Source organism: Zeus faber (genome assembly GCF_960531495.2).
Source record: "Zeus faber genome assembly, chromosome: 16".
NCBI lineage: Eukaryota > Metazoa > Chordata > Actinopteri > Zeiformes > Zeidae > Zeus > Zeus faber.
This window is the reverse complement of record NC_137202.1, coordinates 30,605,615-30,624,691: the sequence shown is the minus strand read 5'-3', so window position 1 is coordinate 30,624,691 and position 19,077 is coordinate 30,605,615.

Sequence of the window (19,077 nt, the reverse complement as noted above, 5' to 3'; positions counted from 1 at the left end):
ATTCTGTCTTTTATTTAAAACATCTGTTCCTTATCCAGACATCGATAATTTGATATAGTCAATCTGCACAGCTTTTGTGAAAAAGGTTTGTGCTTCCCTTGTTTTTATAAGGATCCTCTCGGTGTCTGGATGGGTCCGGACTAGTCTAGGGGTTTCTTTTGTTGAATAACAAATTGTAATTATTTCATTGTATATTATTAATTTAGTAGGTACGACCTCTGATTTAAACTCCTTCCCATCACGTCGGGGTCACCAATTGTTGAATTTGTTAAACTTAACCTTTTTTATCCACGCCACAGAAAATCAGGGATCTCCTTTTTAATCCAAATTTTAACCTAAATTTTAATTAATCGAAATTTTAACAAATTTTAACAAATTTTAACAGTATAACGGTATCCTAGTTGTCCGCCTGTTACAGTATAAAGGTATCTTCAAGTTGTCCGCCTGTAACAGTATAACGGTATCTTCAAGTTGTCCGCCTGTAACAGTATAACGGTATCCTCGTTGTCCGCCTGTTTTATTCAATCTAAATTTTAACAAATTTTAACAGTATAACGGTATCCTCGTTGTCCGCCTGTTTTATTACCCGGCCGGGGTTTGAGAGATCCCAAACTCTCCCCAACGTCGACAAAAAGGCCAAGTTCCTCGTTTCACTTTATACATTTACATCACATCGATCTCAATCTTTTCTTACTTTTTCTCCTGGACCCTTTATCTACTTCCGACTCTAAATTTGAATATGTTCAATTTGCACAGATTCAATGTAACAGGCCTTGTAACAGGCCTCGCTTTGGATAAAAGCGTCTGCTAAATGACTAAATGTAAATGTAAATGTAGATGTGGTCAACCAGAGTCATCGGTAGGCAGAGTCCGGGGCAGCTTTCTGTTTGTCAATCTCTAGAATCTCCAACACATCCCGGACGTGCCCCCAAAACTGTTGGGATCTGGAAAACGGATCCCTCCCAGGTTGGTTGATGTGTGGAGCTTCCTCAATTTGACGGAGACGGGTGCGATGCAAAATAAGCCTCTTTATTGGTGCTACTGCAGTAGGGTCAGTTCGTTCAGGCTCGACGACGACAAGACCAACGAAACAAGACAAAAAGACAATGAAGACAAAGACTACAACCCTTATAAAGTCTCCCCTAGCAGGTCGTCACAACAGGATATATGGATCACAAAGAACTGTATACGTGCAATAAAGCATGAGCAACATGCACGCAATAGGAAAAGTACTGGAAACAATATGTGCGTGACTGGTCACAAAGAACTGTTTTCCAACCAGAGCCGCCATTTTAAGCAAGCGCCATATTATTTCTAACAGGCGCCATTTTAAGCGCCATACTACATCCAACAATATACACACATATATACACATGCATATTTACATTTTACATTTACATTTACATTTAGTCATGTAGCAGACGCTTTTATCCAAATCGACTTACAAGGGAGAATAACATTCAAGCTACATTGCGACAGAGACATTAGTGTAACAATAAATACTGCTTAGTAGTGCTAAGTAATTGTAGGTTAGGAGAGGAGGTACTCACTGAAGAACTGGGTCTTCAAGTGCTTCTTAAAGGCAGAGAGGGAGGTCCCTGCTCTGGTCATTTTTGGCAGCTCGTTCCACCAACGTGGAACTACAAATGAGAATAGCCTGGATTGCCGTGGCTGTATGGCCGGCAGAACCAGGCGACGCTCATTTGACGAGCGCAGCATCCGGGGGGCAACATGTGCTCTTACAAGAGCATTTAAGTAGGCGGGAGCATACCCAGCAATCACTCTGTAGGCCAGCATCAGAGACTTGAACTTGATGGTAACCAGTGGAGCTCGATGAGCAGCGGAGTGACATGTGCCCTCTTTGGCTGGTTGAACACCAGTCGCGCCGCCGCATTCTGTATCATCTGTAGTGGTTCACCGCACAGGCCGGCAAGCCTGTTAAGAGGGCGTTGCAGTAGTCGAGACGGGACATCACCAAGGTTTGTACCAGCAGTTGAGTGGCATATTGGGTCAGGTACAGCCTGACTTTTCGGATGTTGAGTAGTGCGAAGCGGCAGGACCTGGAGACGGCGGCAACATGGTCCGAGAATGTCAGTTGGTCATCAATAATGACACCAACATTCCTTGCAGCCTTGGTAGGAACAAGAGATAGAGAGTCAATTTTAATATCAATGTTGTGATAAATACCTTGTTTGGCCGGGAAGACCAGCAGTTCCGTTTTCGCCAGATTGAGTTGAAGATGATAAATCTGGCGAAAACGGAACTGCTGGTCTTCCCGGCCAAACAAGGCATATATGTATATATTTATATATATACTTTATATGTATATACATACATATATACAGATACACGCACATATGCATATGTGTATATACATATAAAACAACCACTGTACCGTATAAAAATAAATTGAATAAAATATAATTTAACTTAGTAAAAGGTAAAGCTTAAAAGTGAAAGTGTAATGTGAAGTAAAAGTGGGTCTTGTGCATCGGCATCAGGAGTCATCGTAGCTGCTGCTGCGCTGCAGGAATGAGCTCCTGTAACGTCCTCCAGGAAGGAGCCTCTGGCTGAACTAGAGCGGCCCCCAAACACAGAGCCTCCTTCTTTATCACTTTGTTCAGTTTCTTGGAGTCTCTGGCTCTAACGCTGCTATCCCAACAGACGACTGCAAAGAAAATGACACCAGCCACAACAGACTGGTAGAAGATATGAAACATCCTGCTGCACACATTGAAGTAGCTGAGCTTCCTCAGGAAGTAGGGTCTGCTCTGGCCCTTCCTGTAGGCAGCCTCAGTGTCTACAGGAAGGAAAAGGTTTGGATTTGAATCCAAACTTTGCTGTTCATCTTCATGCAGCTAGTTTAAATAATCTTTCACTTTGACATTTTGTTGTACAACAAAAGTGTTTCATTACTACAATGTTGAGAAATGTAAAATCAATGCCAATTCTGATAATTCACATTATCTCTGATCACGGTGGAATGAAGCGCTTAAGGAGGCGTTTAAAAGTTCTTTAAATCCAACGTGCATGTCCTAGATATCTGTCTAACTTTACTGTCATCAAAGAAATACTACATAATGCAAAGTAAAAGGAGAACATTAGTTTTTAGTGCATTAAAAACATATTTCTTGGTGTGAGAGGAAATGTTTGCATTGGAATGATTTGGTTCTGTTTCTGATTCAAGGTTGGTTCTGGGAAAAGGTTCCATGGTGTCGGATCTCATGCTGCTCCGAGGTCTATACACCAGATCTCCATCAGGTATCCCACAATGCATTGCTTCAGAAGTCTGTTGGGAGTCAGACAGGAAGAACAGACAGACAGTAAGAAAGACAGACAGACAGACAGACAGACACAGGAAGAAGGACAGATAGACAGACAGACAGACAGACAGACACAGGAAGGTGGACAGACTGTCACAGGAAGAACAGACAGACAGACAGACAGACAGACAGACAGACAGACACAGGAAGAAAGAAGAGACAGACAGATACAGGAAGAACAGACAGACAGACAGACAGACAGACACAGGAAGAAAGAAGAGACAGACAGAAACAGGAAGAACACACAGACAGAGGATGAAGGACAGACAGACAGACAGACACAGGAAGGTCACACAGATCGACAGAGGAAGAACAGGCAGACAGACCGACAGACAGACAGACAGACAGACAGATCGATGCCTTCATCCCTAGAAGGGATGAGCAGTGTGACAGCAGCTCTTGTCAAAAAACAATAGATAGTAATAAAGTCATAAAGTCATGGAAATTAATAGAAAAAATGTCATATGCATTTAGTCATTGATCAGACGCTTTTATCCAAAGCGACTTACAATTATTCAAACACCGACGGACGCAGCCATCAGGAGCAATTAGGGGTTAAGTGTCTTGCTCAAGGACACTACAGCATGCTAGCAGGAGGAGCCTGGGATCGACCCAGCAACCTTTAGATCACTAGACCACCAGCTCTACCGCCTGAGCTACCATCCCCGTCGCATATGCATATGCACTAAACTTAACAATGAACAATAAGCCAGAAGAATAATCAATAATCAATGAACATGTGGTAGTTTCCAATAACCCTGCTGAAGAACAAAGCCAGTCGGAGGTTCATTGATGCTCCTTCAGGTTGTGCTGCGTCTAAAGAGAAGTTCTGCTTCCAAGAGAAACCAGCGTCTCACCAGTGTCTCCTGTCTCACAACCCCTTCTGGTTGGGAGAGGAACCAGCGTCTCCCGTCTGACAACCCCTTCTGGTAGTGGAGACTGGAGAGGTGGAGCAGCTGCTGTGCCAGCGGGTGGATGAGGAGGCCATTAAACATGCGCAGGGTTAATGTGGCATAAAACCCATATAGAATATGGAGCGAGTGCACTGCTGATGGAGGCAGCGAGACTCCACTGTTAATGCTTCTTTACGGGATTAGGGTGAAGTATAAAGGGATGGAGCTGGAGGAGGCGGATGAAGCGTGTCCAAGCATCTGGAGGAAGGTTCTTCAGAGGAACCTCCAGAGACCAGGACGCTGCTGTGATGGATGGCCACGCAGCAGATCAGTCACTTTCTCTGGGAGGGTGGAGATGCTTCCTGATCCAACTCCACACCCTCCACCGTCTAGTGCTGCTCCTTGGAGGTTTGAGGTGTTTCCCTCCATCACTCCCACACGTCCAGTTCAGTTGCTCCCACACTCCACCAAGAAGGACAGACAGACAGACAGACAGACAGACAGGACACTCCACATTCGGCCCATTTTAAAATAACCACCTATTAGTGCAGTTGTTCAGAAGCGTTCTTCCATTCTGAGCTGTATGGATTAAATGTTACGATTCTTAACCATGTTTGAAAGATTTATTTTGCATCATTATATTTTTTGTATGATATTCACCTCTTTCTTCTGTTCTAGATTACATATTACATCACATATAAAAAAAATAAAATTTGGTGACCAGCAAAACCCTCAGGAATTGCAAAGGAGCCGCATCCCTTCCTTTGGTAATCGTGATAAGTAATCTAGTTACGTGCACTGGAAAAACAATTTGATTGATTGAGTCACTGGACACTTTAATAACACTTCAACTTTAACATGAAAAAACAGAAATACAGGTACTCCTCACTTAACGACGGAGTATTATATATATATACACTACTCACAAAAAGTTAGGGATATTCGGCTTTCGGGTGAAATTTCAGGATGAAGCTAAAATGCACTATAACCTTTACAGGTGAAGTTAATTTGACCTTCTCTAAACTTGTGAATGCACGTCTCCAACTGTTCAATGTTTCACTACTTTTTGCACAACTTGCTGTTCTCTAACAAGGAGCTGAACGGCAAAATTCACAACAGGTGTTTGATCCATGAATGTACCAATACATTTCCTGGTTCAATTAGAATTGATATTTAAACAGTCCTCTTCATCATGCTGTTCACATGTTGTCATCGTGAGACCAAGACCACACCTAACAACTGATCAACAGCACCTCGCCTTGCAAGGCTTCAAACAGGATGTTGTCAGAGGGAAGTGGCCACTGAGCTTAGAGTATCACAGAGTGTCATCAGCAGGTTGCAACAGAGATACAGAGACTGGAAGAGTCACAGAAAGGCATAGAAGTGGACGTCCTTTGGCCACATCCCACACTGATGAGTGCTTCATTGTGAACAGTGCCCTGCAGAAGCGGATGATGATGCCACTCAACTCCAGGCACATTTGAGGGAGGTGAGAGGCACCAAGTGTCACGTCAGACCATTCAAAACCGTTTACATCAGCGTGGTCTGCGTGCTAGACCACCTGCAAGGGTACCTGACCACACCACCAGGCACTGCCATCATCGTCTTGCAGGGGCCAGGGAGCGTTGACGCTGGACGAGGGACCAGGGGCCTCAGTGCTGTTCTCTGATGAAAGTCGATTCACGTTGAGCAGAAATGATGGAGACGTCAAGGAGAGCGCTACGCATCAGCCACTGTTGTCACCAGACGAGCCTTTCGTGATGGTGGTGTTACAGTGTGGGCAGGTGTGTCTAGTCAATACACAACTGCCCTACACTTTGTGAATGGTACAGTGACAAGCCCATACTACCTGAATGATGACATTCATCCAGTCATTGTGCCCCTGCATGAACAACACAGGCCTCATTTCATCTTCATGGACGACAACGCTCCAGCTCATGGAGGTGGCATCATTAGGGAACGGCTGCTGGAGACTGGGGCACCTCAAATGGAGTGGCCTGCACTTTCTCCAGACCTGAATCCCCTAGAAAACCTATGGGATCAGCTGAGTGGCCGTGTAGAGGCTCCTAACTCTGTACCCCAGAACCTCAATGACCTGAGGGCCCCCTTCAAGAAGAGTGGGGGGCCAGGCCTCAGCAGACAATAAGTCGACTTGTGAACAGCATGAGATGTGGTTGTCAAGCTGACATTGACATATGTTGTTGTGGTAAACCCACCACTGTTGTTGGCTTTTGTTTCAATACATTGTTTGAGATGAGGAAATCACCATTGTATCTTCTACTTAAATGCTCTACTTTCATCATATCATATCACTGTAGCGTCAACTTTTTACATTTTCCATAAATTTCACCCGAAAGCCAAATATCCCAAACTTTTTTGTGAGTAGTATAAATATATATAAATATGAGGATGGGGATGGTAGCTCAGGTGGTAGAGCTTGTCGTCTAGTAATCTAAAGGTTGCTGGTTGGATCCCAGGCTCCTCCTGCTAGCATACTGTAGTGTCCTTGAGCAAGACACTTAACCCCTAATTGCTCCTGATGGCTGCGTCCGTCAGTGTTTGAATAATGGTAAGTCGCTTTGGATAAAAGCGTCTGATAAATGTAATAAATATGTATATACATATATATATATGTGTGTATATATCCTATATATCCTTGGCATGGAGATTTTAGGGACTGTCGACTCGGCGAAGAGTGTTTAGGGACCACAGTCTCCTTGACGATGAGGGTTTCGGGACAGTCTCCTGGGTGTGGAGGGTTTAGGGGCCATCTCCTCGATGTGGAGGGTTTATAGACCGTCTCTTCGGTGTGGAGGGTTTAGGAGCCATCTCCTCAGTGTGGAGGGTTTAGGGGTCGTCTCCTCAGCGTGGAGGGTTTAGGGGCCGTCTCCTTGGCGAGGAGGGTTTAGGGACCGTCTCTTCGGTGAGGAGGGTTTAGGGGCCGTCTCCTCTGTGTGTAGGGTTAAAGGACCGTCTCCTTGTCTTGGAGGGTTTAGGGACCGTCTCCTCTGTGTGGAGGGTTTAGGGACTGTCTCCTCGGTGTGGAGTGTTTAGCAGCCATCTCCTCTGTGTGAAGGGTTTAGGGACCGTCTCCTCGGTGTTGAGGGTTTAGCAGTCATCTCCTCTGTGTGAAGGGTTTAGGGACTGTCTCCTCGGTGTGGAGGGTTTAGCAGCCATCTCCTCGCTGTGGAGGGTTTAGGGGCCGTCTCCTCTGTGTGGAGGGTTTAGGGACCGTCTCCTCGGTGTGGAGTGTTTAGCAGCCGTCTCCTCTGTGTGAAGGGTTTAGGGACCGTCTCCTCGGTGTGGAGGGTTTAGCAGCCATCTCCTCGGTGTGGAGGGTTTAGGGGCTGTCTCCTCTGTGTGGAGGGTTTAGGGACCGTCTCCTCGGTGTGGAGGGTTTAGGGACCGTCTCCTCAGTGTGGAGGGTTTAGGGACCGTCTCCTCGATGTGGAGGGTTTCGGGACCGTCTCCTCTGTGTGAAGGGTTTAGGGGCTGTCTCCTCTTTGTGGGGGGTTTAGGGACCGTCTCCTCTGTGTGGAGGGTTTAGGGGCTGTCTCCTCTTTGTGGGGGGTTCAGGGACCGTCTCCTCTGTGTGAAGGGTTTAGGGGCTGTCTCCTCTTTGTGGAGGGTTTGGGGGCTGTCTCCTCGGTGTGGAGGGTTTAGCAGCCATCTCCTCGGTGTGGAGGGTTTAGGGGCCATCTCCTTTATGTGGAGGGTTTAGGGGCCGTCTCCTCTGTGTGGAGGGTTTAGGGGCTGTTTCCTCGGTGTGGAGGGTTAAGGGGCTGTCTCCTCTGTGTGGAGGGTTTAGCAGCCATCTCGTCGGTGTGGAGGGTTTAGGGGGCTGTCTCCTTTGTGTGGAGGGTTTAGGGGCCGTCTCCTCTGTGTGGAGGGTTTAGGGGCCGTCTCCTCTGTGTGGAGGGATTAGGGACCGTCTCCTCTGTGTGGAGGGTTTAGGGGCTGTCTCCTCTTTGTGGGGGGTTTCGGGACCGTCTCCTCTGTGTGAAGGGTTTAGGGGCTGTCTCCTCTTTGTGGAGGGTTTAGGGACCGTCTACTCTGTGTGAAGGGTTTAGGGGCTGTCTCCTCGGTGTGGAGGGTTTAGCAGCCATCTCCTCGGTGTGGAGGGTTTAGGGGCCGTCTCCTTTGTGTGGAGGGTTAAGGGGCCGTCTCCTCTGTGTGGAGGGTTTATGGGCCGTCTCCTCTGTGTGGAGGGTTTAGGGACCGTCTCCTCTGTGTGGAGGGTTTAGGGGCCGTCTTTCCCTATCAGCCACTGATCCGTCTCCAGGTTCATGTTGAGCAAACGGCCGAAAAACACACCAGAGCGCCACTTTCTGTACTGGTAGTACAGCAGTACAGCAGCTGGGTTCATTTGGAGTGTGGTTGATGTTGTTTCATGTTATGTCATCACGGTGATCTAGTATCTAGGTGATCTAGAGATGAGTATTTTAACTTAATCTTCAGGTTTTGCCTTTTTTCTACAATGTTTTAATTTGTTGTTTATTTTTGTGAAAATCAATTTAACTTTGTCTTTTGAAATTGATTTGTGTTCAAACTACTGCTGATCACAGATTCTTTCCGATTTCAGCGTCACTGTCAATGTGTTGTGTACTTCAGGGTTCAGGGAGTTAAACCAAATTCAGACACATTCAGCTTCCCCAAAACGGAAAATAGTTCCAAACCTGGATGCCAAAGAGATTCCTCTCCTCGGTTTCTCTGTGTTCCCATCCCCCCCTGCGTTGCCAAATCAGTGTTTATCCCCCTTCTATGTTCCTGGTTCCCCTGTGGGCACACGCTGTCAGGTCTGATCTCCAGGAGATGACGTCTCACTCTGAGGCTTCACTGCTCGGAGCCGCTGCTGTTCCAGGACGAGTCCAGCCTGGGGGGGACCTGCCGAGACACCCCTCCCCCACCCCCACCTCACACACCCAGACCCCCTCACCCCAGATATACTGTGGTCCGCGCACGCAGTTCCACATTCTGCAGGTGTCTGTCTGAGGCAGCGGTTCTCAACATGTGTCCAGGGGTGCCCAGGGGTCCTTCCAGAGGTTCCAGGGGGTCCCCTGTAAAATTGAAAAGGTTGAGAATCACTGGGGTAAGGAGCCTTGGATGCCCCACTTATAATGAATAAAAGTAAATAGAAGGATTCTGCTTCTGTTGCTCCATGCAGCCTTGTTCACCTGCCAGTTTCCACCGAGCTCCTGCCTGGGGCGCTCTCCTCTGACAGCAGGAGAGCCCACATTAGTGTAGCTCCACATGGCTAATTTCTCTCTCCTTCATACTCCAGGATATTAGTTAGAATGCCTGACCTCGTTTTCAGAAGGTTTCCACCGGAACAGAAACAGTTTAATTAGTCGACAGAAGAAGAAACAGACTTTCCTTCTGTCTGCATCTCCTTTGTCTTGTTAATTACAAATAAAAACGAAGTATTAAGAAGCAATGTTCTCTTGAAGAGCATCAATCTTTGTTCTTTGCTTTGGTAGCGGATATTTGAGATGAAAAAGGGATTTATATATTTCTAGCCATCTTCCCCTGCTGCGTACCTTTCACAGAGAGATAATCTATCACGAACCAATGATCAGTGAGTCTTATTCTTTCTCTTTGACACTTGATTTGAACTCATATCTGATTAAAGTTGTCATCATGGAGTCCTGGTTAATCTCTGCTCACTTTTCACTGTATGTAAAGCCTTTAAAGGGAGACTCCAGGTTTTGGTAAACTGGCATTTTGTACATTTCATGCTTACTGTGTTAGCTCCATGCATGGCTACAGATGGGATCAGCTAGCCTAGCTCCAGGTAAATGTCCCTTGAAAACTAGATGCTTCTCAGATGCTCTGGGGTCGCGATCTTTCCTGCAGCCAAACATCAAGCCAGTGAGTGTCTAGGATGTAGGAGTGCTGCTGTGTATGTTCTGACGACGGGGTTTTGGTTTTCACTGCAGATCCTTCACTTCCCTCTCCATGGCGACCTGGTGCAGCAGATGAAGGACGGATGATCCTGGGTGTCTCCAGGGACTGTCCTAGTGAGACTGATCGTCTCACTAGGGGCTTCCTTCCAGCAGGGGGCGTGACGACACGATGGTGTCTGGTTCCGGAACAGACTCCTTCCTCAACCCCCCCCAGGACCCCACTTGGCTCCACGGCGGCTGAACACCGGCTTCAGAGTGAATTTTCTTGTCGTGTCCTCGTAGCGCCTGAAGGGAGAATGACGTCAGGATGAGGGATGGGACGCAGCGATGTCATCGTCTGGTGAAGGCTCCAGACGCCTCCATGGATCAGAGAGAGAGAGAGAGAGAGAGAGAGAGAGAGAGAGAGAGAGAGAGAGAGAGAGGCGGACGTCCAATGCCTTGGCTGAAGCCCCTTCACCCATTTAGCTGTTAATGACTCATCTTCCCCCCGCCATGAATTTTAACTGTAAAGCTTTTGTGACTAAGACGGGATGTGCGGCAGCAGCGTCCGACGGGAGCTGCTCCCTCTACGCCCTGTGAAGAAATGTGAATAATGACGGCACTCTCCTAAAAACCATCCCTGGGGGTCCAGCTATTTTCTACCGCCGGCCGCCCACCTCCGCTTGGTTTCAGAGCACGGAGGGAGAAAAGACAACCAAGGACAAATACTCCAGCTCTGCCAGGGGGAGTACTTATTCTGATCCCGCTAATTACCCAACAATCTAGTTCTTTCAAATAAGATATAAAATGAGTTAAGGTGCAACCCCCTGTCCCTCTAATCTAATCGAATCCACCATCATATCAAACACTGGAACCCAGGATACATGGTGGGCTGTGGTCGCTGTATGACAGAATGATCACTTTTTTGGACTATTAAGTCTTAATGTGCATGAAGCTCACAGACCAGTGAGTCCAATGCAAAGGACAATGTGAAAATGGAGAAAATATTACCATTATTGATCTGATATCCAATGATTCACCTCTGAGGTATCACTCGCTTTGTTCATCGCACCTTAAAAAATCCTCCCTGAAAATTTGACGGCCGCAATTCTACTACACTGTGTCTTTTGACGGATCTCCATGTTTTAGTTAGATCCTTTGTTTCCTTTTCCATTGCTCTTCTTCTTCTTCTGGTTCTTCTTCTTCTTCTTCTTGACCTTGATGGTCCTGGAGGACCTGCTCTTCAGGAGACTGGAGGATCTGCTCTTCAGGAGAGTGGAGGACCTGCTCTTCAGGAGACTGGAGGACTTGCTCTTCAGGAGACTGGAGGACCTGCTCTTCAGGAGACTGGAGTGTCTGAAGGCAAATGGAGCTGATGTGGTTTCAAGGTCTGACGCTGAAATCTGTTCAGTTCAACACCAGGTTGTGAGGGGAGTTAAATAAAAATGCATATCAGTTCATCTGGAAGATCTGTTGAGCTGCAGGGAATCACTGAGGTAGTATTACTGAGTTGGATTTACTGAGGTAGTATTACTGGGATGGTATTACAAAGGTAGTATTACTGAGGTAGTATTACTGAGGTAGTAGTACCGAGGTAGTATTACTGGGCTAGTATTACTGAGGTAGTATTACTGAAGTAGTATTTTTGTATCAGTGAGGTATGACTGAGGTGGTAGCACTGAGGTAGTATTATAGTATCAGTGAGGTATTGAGGTGTTCTCGTGCTGCAGCCTCCCACAGGGACCTGCTGAATAGGAAATGAGCCTCATCCATCTGGTGGCTCCTGGTGTCTCCAGACGACCTTCCTCCTCCTCCCCCGGGAGTTTAACTCTTCAGCTCCCAGATGTTTCTACAGATCCTGTTCCTCTATTGCAGAGTCCTGAGGAACCTTCCAAGGAACCTGTCGAGGAATCTCCGAGAAACTTCCCGGGTAACTTTCCGAGGAACATCCCGCAGAACCTCCCGTCTCCTGCTCCTCTGTTTCCTCCATGTTGGAAAGCTTCTCTCTGCATGGAGAACAGAGGGATCTGCTGAAGTTCATCCCTGAATCAAATTAATTCCTGGAAGCCCAAACAGCCGAAACACTGTTAGTATAGATATTTATTCACCTCATTCATATTCATCTTTTCCATAAACAACATCAGCCTGAAGCGATGAAAACGATGAGAAATCCAGAGAAACGCTTTTTTCATTTTAATCTCAAACTGAACAGGTTCCTCCGTGGAGTCGTCCTGAAGCCACGGAAATCCTGTTTCATCCTGCGCTTCATGTTGGAAATTTAAATTTTGGAGTATTTTATGATTCAATGCGAAGGGTTTTATTAACATGGGAAACACATTTACTCTGGGAAGCAAATGGCAAACAGGAAGGGAGAACTGGAAGCTAAAATAAAACTAGATCAGCTAAACGTTGCTGCTGAAACAGAATATTCTCTCTCTCTCTCTTTCCTGAAGTGGAATTTCAGATCAATTTTTATCGTCAGACATTGCGGCGTCCCGTGACCTTGAAGCGAACGTGAAGGTGGTTGCAGCACCACGACCAAACAGCTTGAAATAACAAGGCAGTTTCTCATAAAAATGGAATATACTTTTTAATACTTGAAGGAAAGCTGACCCTGGTGTCTGCGTGGACCAGACGCTCAACAGGACGTGGATGATGAACTGAAAAGCTGCTTTGTTATTGTTGAAAAGACTCTTAACTCTCCAAGTCACGTCATCCTGAACATCCCTTTGTTTCCCCCTCAAAGGGACGCAAAGTGATTTGCAAACATATAATATTATGTTTACAAACTTATTATGTCATATTAAGTTCCTTTGCGATGTAAAGTACATGACGTGATGTTGTGTTTCTGCAGAGTGATGTTGTGTTGCTGCAGCGTGATGTTGTGTTGCTGCAGCTCGGTGTTGTGTTGCTGCAGCGTGGTGTTGTGTTGCTGCAGCGTGATGTTGTGTTGCTGCAGCTCGGTGTTGTGTTGCTGCAGCGTGATGTTGTGTTGCTGCAGCTCGGTGTTGTGTTGCTGCAGCGTGGTGTTGTGTTGCTGCAGAGTGATGTTGTGTTGCTGCAGCGTGATGTTGTGTTGCTGCAGCTCGGTGTTGTGTTGCTGCAGCGTGATGTTGTGTTGCTGCAGCGTGATGTGTTGCTGCAGCATGGTGTGTTGCTGAAGCTCGGTGTTGTGTTGCTGCAGCGTGATGTTGTGTTGCTGCAGCGTGGTGTTGTGTTTCTGCAGCGTGGTGTTGTGTTGCTGCATCTCGTGTTGTGTTGCTGAAGCTCGGTGTTGTGTTGCTGCAGCGTGATGTTGTGTTGCTGCAGCGTGGTGTTGTGTTGCTGCAGCGTGGTGTTGTGTTGCTGCAGCTCGGTGTTGTGTTGCTGCAGCTCGGTGTTGTGTTGCTGCATCTCGTGTTGTGTTGCTGCATCTCGTGTTGTGTTGCTGCAGCTCGGTGTTGTGTTGCTGCAGCTCGGTGTTGTGTTGCTGCAGCGTGGTGTTGTGTTGCTGCAGCTCGGTGTTGTGTTGCTGCAGCTCGGTGTTGTGTAGCTGCATCTCGTGTTGTGTTGCTGCATCTCGTGTTGTGTTGCTGCAGCACGGTGTTGTGTTGCTGCATCTCGTGTTGTGTTGCTGCATCTTGTGTTGTGTTGCTGCAGCTCGGTGTTGTGTTGCTGCATCTGGTGTTGTGTTGCTGCATCTGGTGTTGTGTTGCTGCAGCACGGTGTTGTGTTGCTGCATCTGGTGTTGTGTTGCTGCATCTCGTGTTGTATTGCTGCATTTCGTGTTGTGTTGCTGCAGCACGGTGTTGTGTTGCTGCATCACGTGTTGCTGCAGCACGGTGTTGTGTTCCTGCAGCGTGGTTTTGTGTTGCTGCATCTCACTTTGTGTGCTACATCTCGTGTTGTGTTGCTGCATCACGGTGTTGTGTTGCTGCATCTCGTGTTGTGTTGCTGCATCACGGTGTTGTGTTGCTGCATCTCATGTTGTGTTGCTGCATCTCGTGTTGTGTTGCTGCAGCGTGATGCCACAGCCTGCGTGTCTGACATGCAGAGCATAAATTGGGTTCAACAAAACACCACCACAAGCAGGTTGGGAACAGTGCAGGGCGGCCTGCAATCCAGGTCATCTCCAAGCAGCGTGCACGTGAGAGACATGCACGCTCCTGGCCCCTATCCCCTGACAACTGGTTTCTGATTGTTTTACAGGTTCATCTGGTCGGTTTCTGGCTGTTTCACAGGTACATCAGGCTGGTTTCTGGCTGGTTTCTGGCTGTTTCACAGGTTCATCTGGTCGGTTTCTGGCTGCCTTCTGGCTGTTTCACAGGTTCATCTGGTCGGTTTCTGGCTGCCTTCTGGCTGTTTCACAGGTTCATCGGGCTGGTTTGTGGCTGATTTCTGGCTGTTTCACAGGTTCCTCCACCGAAGGCTCCTTTAGGGCGAGCAACAGGGTGCATGCTGGGAACCGATGAACCTGTGAAACAGCCAAAAACCAGCGAGAAACCAGCCTGATGAACCTGCGAAACAGCCAGAAACGGGGCAGAAACCAGCCCGATGAACCTGTGAAACAGCCAGAAACCAGCCAGAAACCAGCCCGATGAACCTGTGAAACAGCCAGAAAGCAGCCAGAAACCGACCAGATGAACCTGTGAAACAGCCAGAAACCAGCCTGATGAACCTGTGAAACAGCCAGAAACCGACCAGATGAACCTGTGAAACAACCAGAAACCAGCCTCTGCAAAGCAGCTTCTGCAGCTTCCTTCTCATTCTCTCATTCGTACGTTTGCTGGACATTCAGGCCCCTGTGCCCAGACAAAACAGACTGTTTTGTTCAGGCTGCAATTAGCGTTGTATTGTGTTGTGTTGTTGTGTTGTGTTGTGTTGTGCTGTTGTGTTGTTGTGGTGTTGTGTGGTGGTGTTGTGTTGTGGTGTTGTGTTGTGTTGCGTTGTTGTGTTGTGTTGTTTCGTGTTGTGTTGTGTTGTGTTGTGTACTCCATGAGATGTTGCAGAGCTGGCACAGCGCTGTCTTTGCAGAGGACTTAGTAGTGTTGACAGCAGCGCCTGCCTTAGCATGAAAGGTTACAAGCTGACAGTTGAGTGTGAGCGTGCACGGAGCAGAGCAGCAGCTCATAAAGGGCTCAGGGCTTCAAACCCTTTGCTGTGATGCGTGTGGCTGCGTTGACGTCTTTATTTACGTCCCATTGTCAGCAGATTTTTTCCTTTCTAATCTTTGCTGTTGCATAGAAACTTCTGCAGCAATGAAGGGGTGAAGGGGTGAAGGGATGCAGGGGTGTAGGGGTGAAGGGATGCAGGGGTGAAGGGGTGAAGGGGTGAAGGGGTGAACGGATGCAGGGGTGCAGGGGTGAAGGGGTGCAGGGGTGAAGGGATGCAGGGGTGAAGGGACGCAGGGGTGAAGGGATGCAGGGGTGAAGGGGTGAAGGGGTGAAGGGATGCAGGGGTGCAGGGGTGAAGGGGTGCAGGGGTGAAGGGATGCAGGGGTGAAGGGGTGCAGGGGTGAAGGGATGCAGGGGTGAAGGGGTGGAGGGAAGGGAAGACTTCCATGTTGCACTGGGATGTTTAACTCAGTTGGTCGCCATGACAATCCTCTGGTTTCACTCAGTCTGGGAAGATACTGATTCACAGAAGATGATGTTATTCTGAGAAGATTAAACAGTAGACTTGTACGAATGCAGTACTGTATAACAACATCAAATAAAACGTGTAATAACATCTACCTGTTGCAGAAGAGACATTTATTGCCATCCAAGATTGGAATGTAAAATAGAAAAATGTAAACACACCTGGTTCACGTATTATTACTTGTAATGTTTCTGTCATTGGTTCAAAATGAACCTTCACTTCTGACGGGAACATGGTTACTGAACGGCTTTACCAAAATATCACAATCTGCTCAAATATTTGCAATCAGGCGATGATGTAATAATTGTGGCGCTCTGTTTGGAAATGGTTTAAGGAGCGGTTTGTGCTGCTTCTAGCTCTGTCTCAGAACCAGAACCATCCTTCATTAATCTCATGGCATGGTTACCGCGACGACGCCTACCTCCAGACCGACGCAATCCGGCATCAGTGTGCGCACGTTAACACGGGCACATCTATGGAGCCTCCCTGCGCCGGCGCTGGAGGGAGCTGCATGGAAACAGGGCTCCAGGCCGAAGCTGCAGGGTCCTCAGAACACAAGGACCCCAACCCCACGGAACGCTGCTTTGCTGACCATGCTGATCTGCAACGGGGCCCCTGTCCTGCACCCTGAGGGGCCCCTGGAACACATGTGATGGAGCTAATCTCAAGAGCTCCATGAACAGCAGATTGTGGAGCTCTGTGTTTGCAGGATTCTGAATAATTTGGTTCCAAAATAAGGTTTTCTCCTGAAATGATGATAATTATATAAATATAATCATAGATGAATATAATTATTAGTCTTCAACCGTTGCTCCTAATGCTGCTTGTACTGATGGTTCAACCTGAAGTCAAGACCCAGGATAGAAACATCCATCCTCTTCCTCTTCCTCTACCTCTTCCTCTTCCTCTTACCCTCCCTCCTCTCCCTCTTCATCTTCCTCCTCCTCCTCTTCTTCCTCCTCTTCCGCTTCCACCTCTTCATCATCCTCATCTTCCTCTTCCTCCTCCTCTTCCTGTTCCTCTCCCTTCTTTCTGAGATGGAGGATGGAGAATGGAGGGTATGGAAGATGGAGGATGGAGGGGATGGAGGATGGAGGGTATGGAGGGTGGAGGGGATGACAAAATTAGGGTTGGGGGTATGGAGGGTGGAGGGGATGGAAGTGTGGTGGTGTGTGTTATTACACTGTGGAATAAGATGAACAAAAAAGACGATGAAATTGTTTTTCAGGTTTAAAAGCGAATGATTTTAAAATGAAACATTCAGACGTTTCTCAAGACCAAGGATGTCAAGTCCAGACTTGTGGACTTGTGGACTTGTGAGCTTGTGGACTTGTTGACTTGTGGACTTGTGAACTTGTGGACTTGTGGACTTGGGGACTTGTGGGCTTATGGACTTGTTGACTTGTGGACTTGTGGACTTGTGGACTTGTGGACTTGTGGGCTTGTGGACTTGTGGACTTGTGGGCTTGTGGACTTGTGGACTTGTGGACTTGTGGACTTGTCGCCTTGTGGACTTGTCGAGTTGTGGACTTGTGGACTTGTGGACTTGTGGCCTTGTGGACTTGTGGACCTGTTGACTTGTGGACTTGTGGACTTGTGGGCTTGTGGACTTGTGGACCTGTTGACTTGTGGACTTATTGACTTGTGGACTTGTGGGCTTGTGGACTTGTGGGCTTGTGGACTTGTGGACTTGTGGACTTGTGGACTTGTGGGCTTGTGGACTTGGTAGTTGAGACTTGACAAGTTGGACTGGGGAGTACAGATTCCCAGGGACCAACACCATGACAACCGCTTGGTGCCAAATGCATTGTGGGATACTTGTCTGTCCCAAGTCCACACAAGTCACCACCCATGCATCCTCCATAAAAGGGGTGGAGCAAGTGCACATCCTGGCATTTGGACTGGACTTGGCTTGATGCGTAATTTGAATTGGAACAGTACTTGGGCTGCGACTGATGACGTTTCACAAGTACAGACAAGAACACAAGTACAGGCAAGAACACAAGTACAGACAAGAACACAAGTACACACAAGAACACAAGTACAGACAAGAACGCAAGTACAGACAAGAACACAAGTACACACAAGAACACAAGTACACACAAGAACACAAGTACACACAAGAACACAAGTACAGACAAGAACACAGATTGAGAAAGGCCTCCTGTCTCCTGTTGCAACACCTGCTTTGGAGCAGGAAGCTGCAGCGTTGTGGCTCCTACAACTCAACTGATGGAGTTTGGGTTGATGGAGTTGAAGGGCTGGTGGAGTTTGAGTTGATGGAGTTGAAGGACTGCTTGAGTTTGGGTTGATGGAGTTGATGGACTGATGGAGTTTGGGTTGATGGAGTTGATAGAGTTGATGGAGTTTGGGTTGGTGGAGTTGATGGAGTTTGGGTTGATGGAGTTGATGGAGTTGGTGGAGTTGATGGACTGATGGAGTTTGGGTTGATGAAGTTGATGGAGTTAATGCAGTTGATGGAGTTGATGGACTGATGGAATTTGGGTTTATGGAGTTGATGGACTGATGGAGTTTGGGTTGACGGAGTTGATGGAGTTAATGGAGTTGATGGAGTTGATGGACTTGATGGACTGATAGAGTTTGGGTTGATGGAGTTGATGGAGTTAATGGAGTTGATGGACTCATAGAGTTTGGGTGGATGGAGTTGATGGAGTTGAGGTCCAGGACCTTGAGATCTTGTGAGGAGGATGAAGGACACAGCCCTGTTGGTTCCAGTTCCAGAGTTGTGGTTCAGACGTCCAGAGTCTCCTCTGGCTGCTCCATGTGGTCCTGATCCCTGGGAATGGGATTGGTCCGGTTTCCTTCAAGGACCTTGGTTACAAAAGACATTTTGTTTGTTCTGCTTCAGGACTCTTCTGGTCCAGACTCCACGGGAGACTAATGTCCATCTGTCTAGGGAGGAGGGATGGAGGAGGGAGGGTGGAGGGAGAAGGGAGGGAGGGGGAGGGTGGAGGGAGGAGTGATTAAACTGTGATTTAAACAGAGATTTTGACGGTGATCTGAACTGTGATTTTGACGGTGATTTTGATGGAGTATTAATGCCTTGAACCTCTACAGGGAGCTCCATCTGCGCTGGAGCAGCAGCCAATCAGCTCGCAGCGTTTCTGGACTAAACTTTCACTTTTCAAGCCGGTGAAAAAGTGAGAGTGACATAAAATCTCAACAACCCCATCTGTTCATCCATCTCTCCAATAACTCCAATGTGATTCAATTCTATCAATAATTCAATTTCTGAATCAATTAGAAAGTTGTAATATTGATTCAGCTTTCACATGGTGCTTTAATTTAAAACTATCATCATAATAACCTATAATTTGCATCATAACATTTTCATGCAAA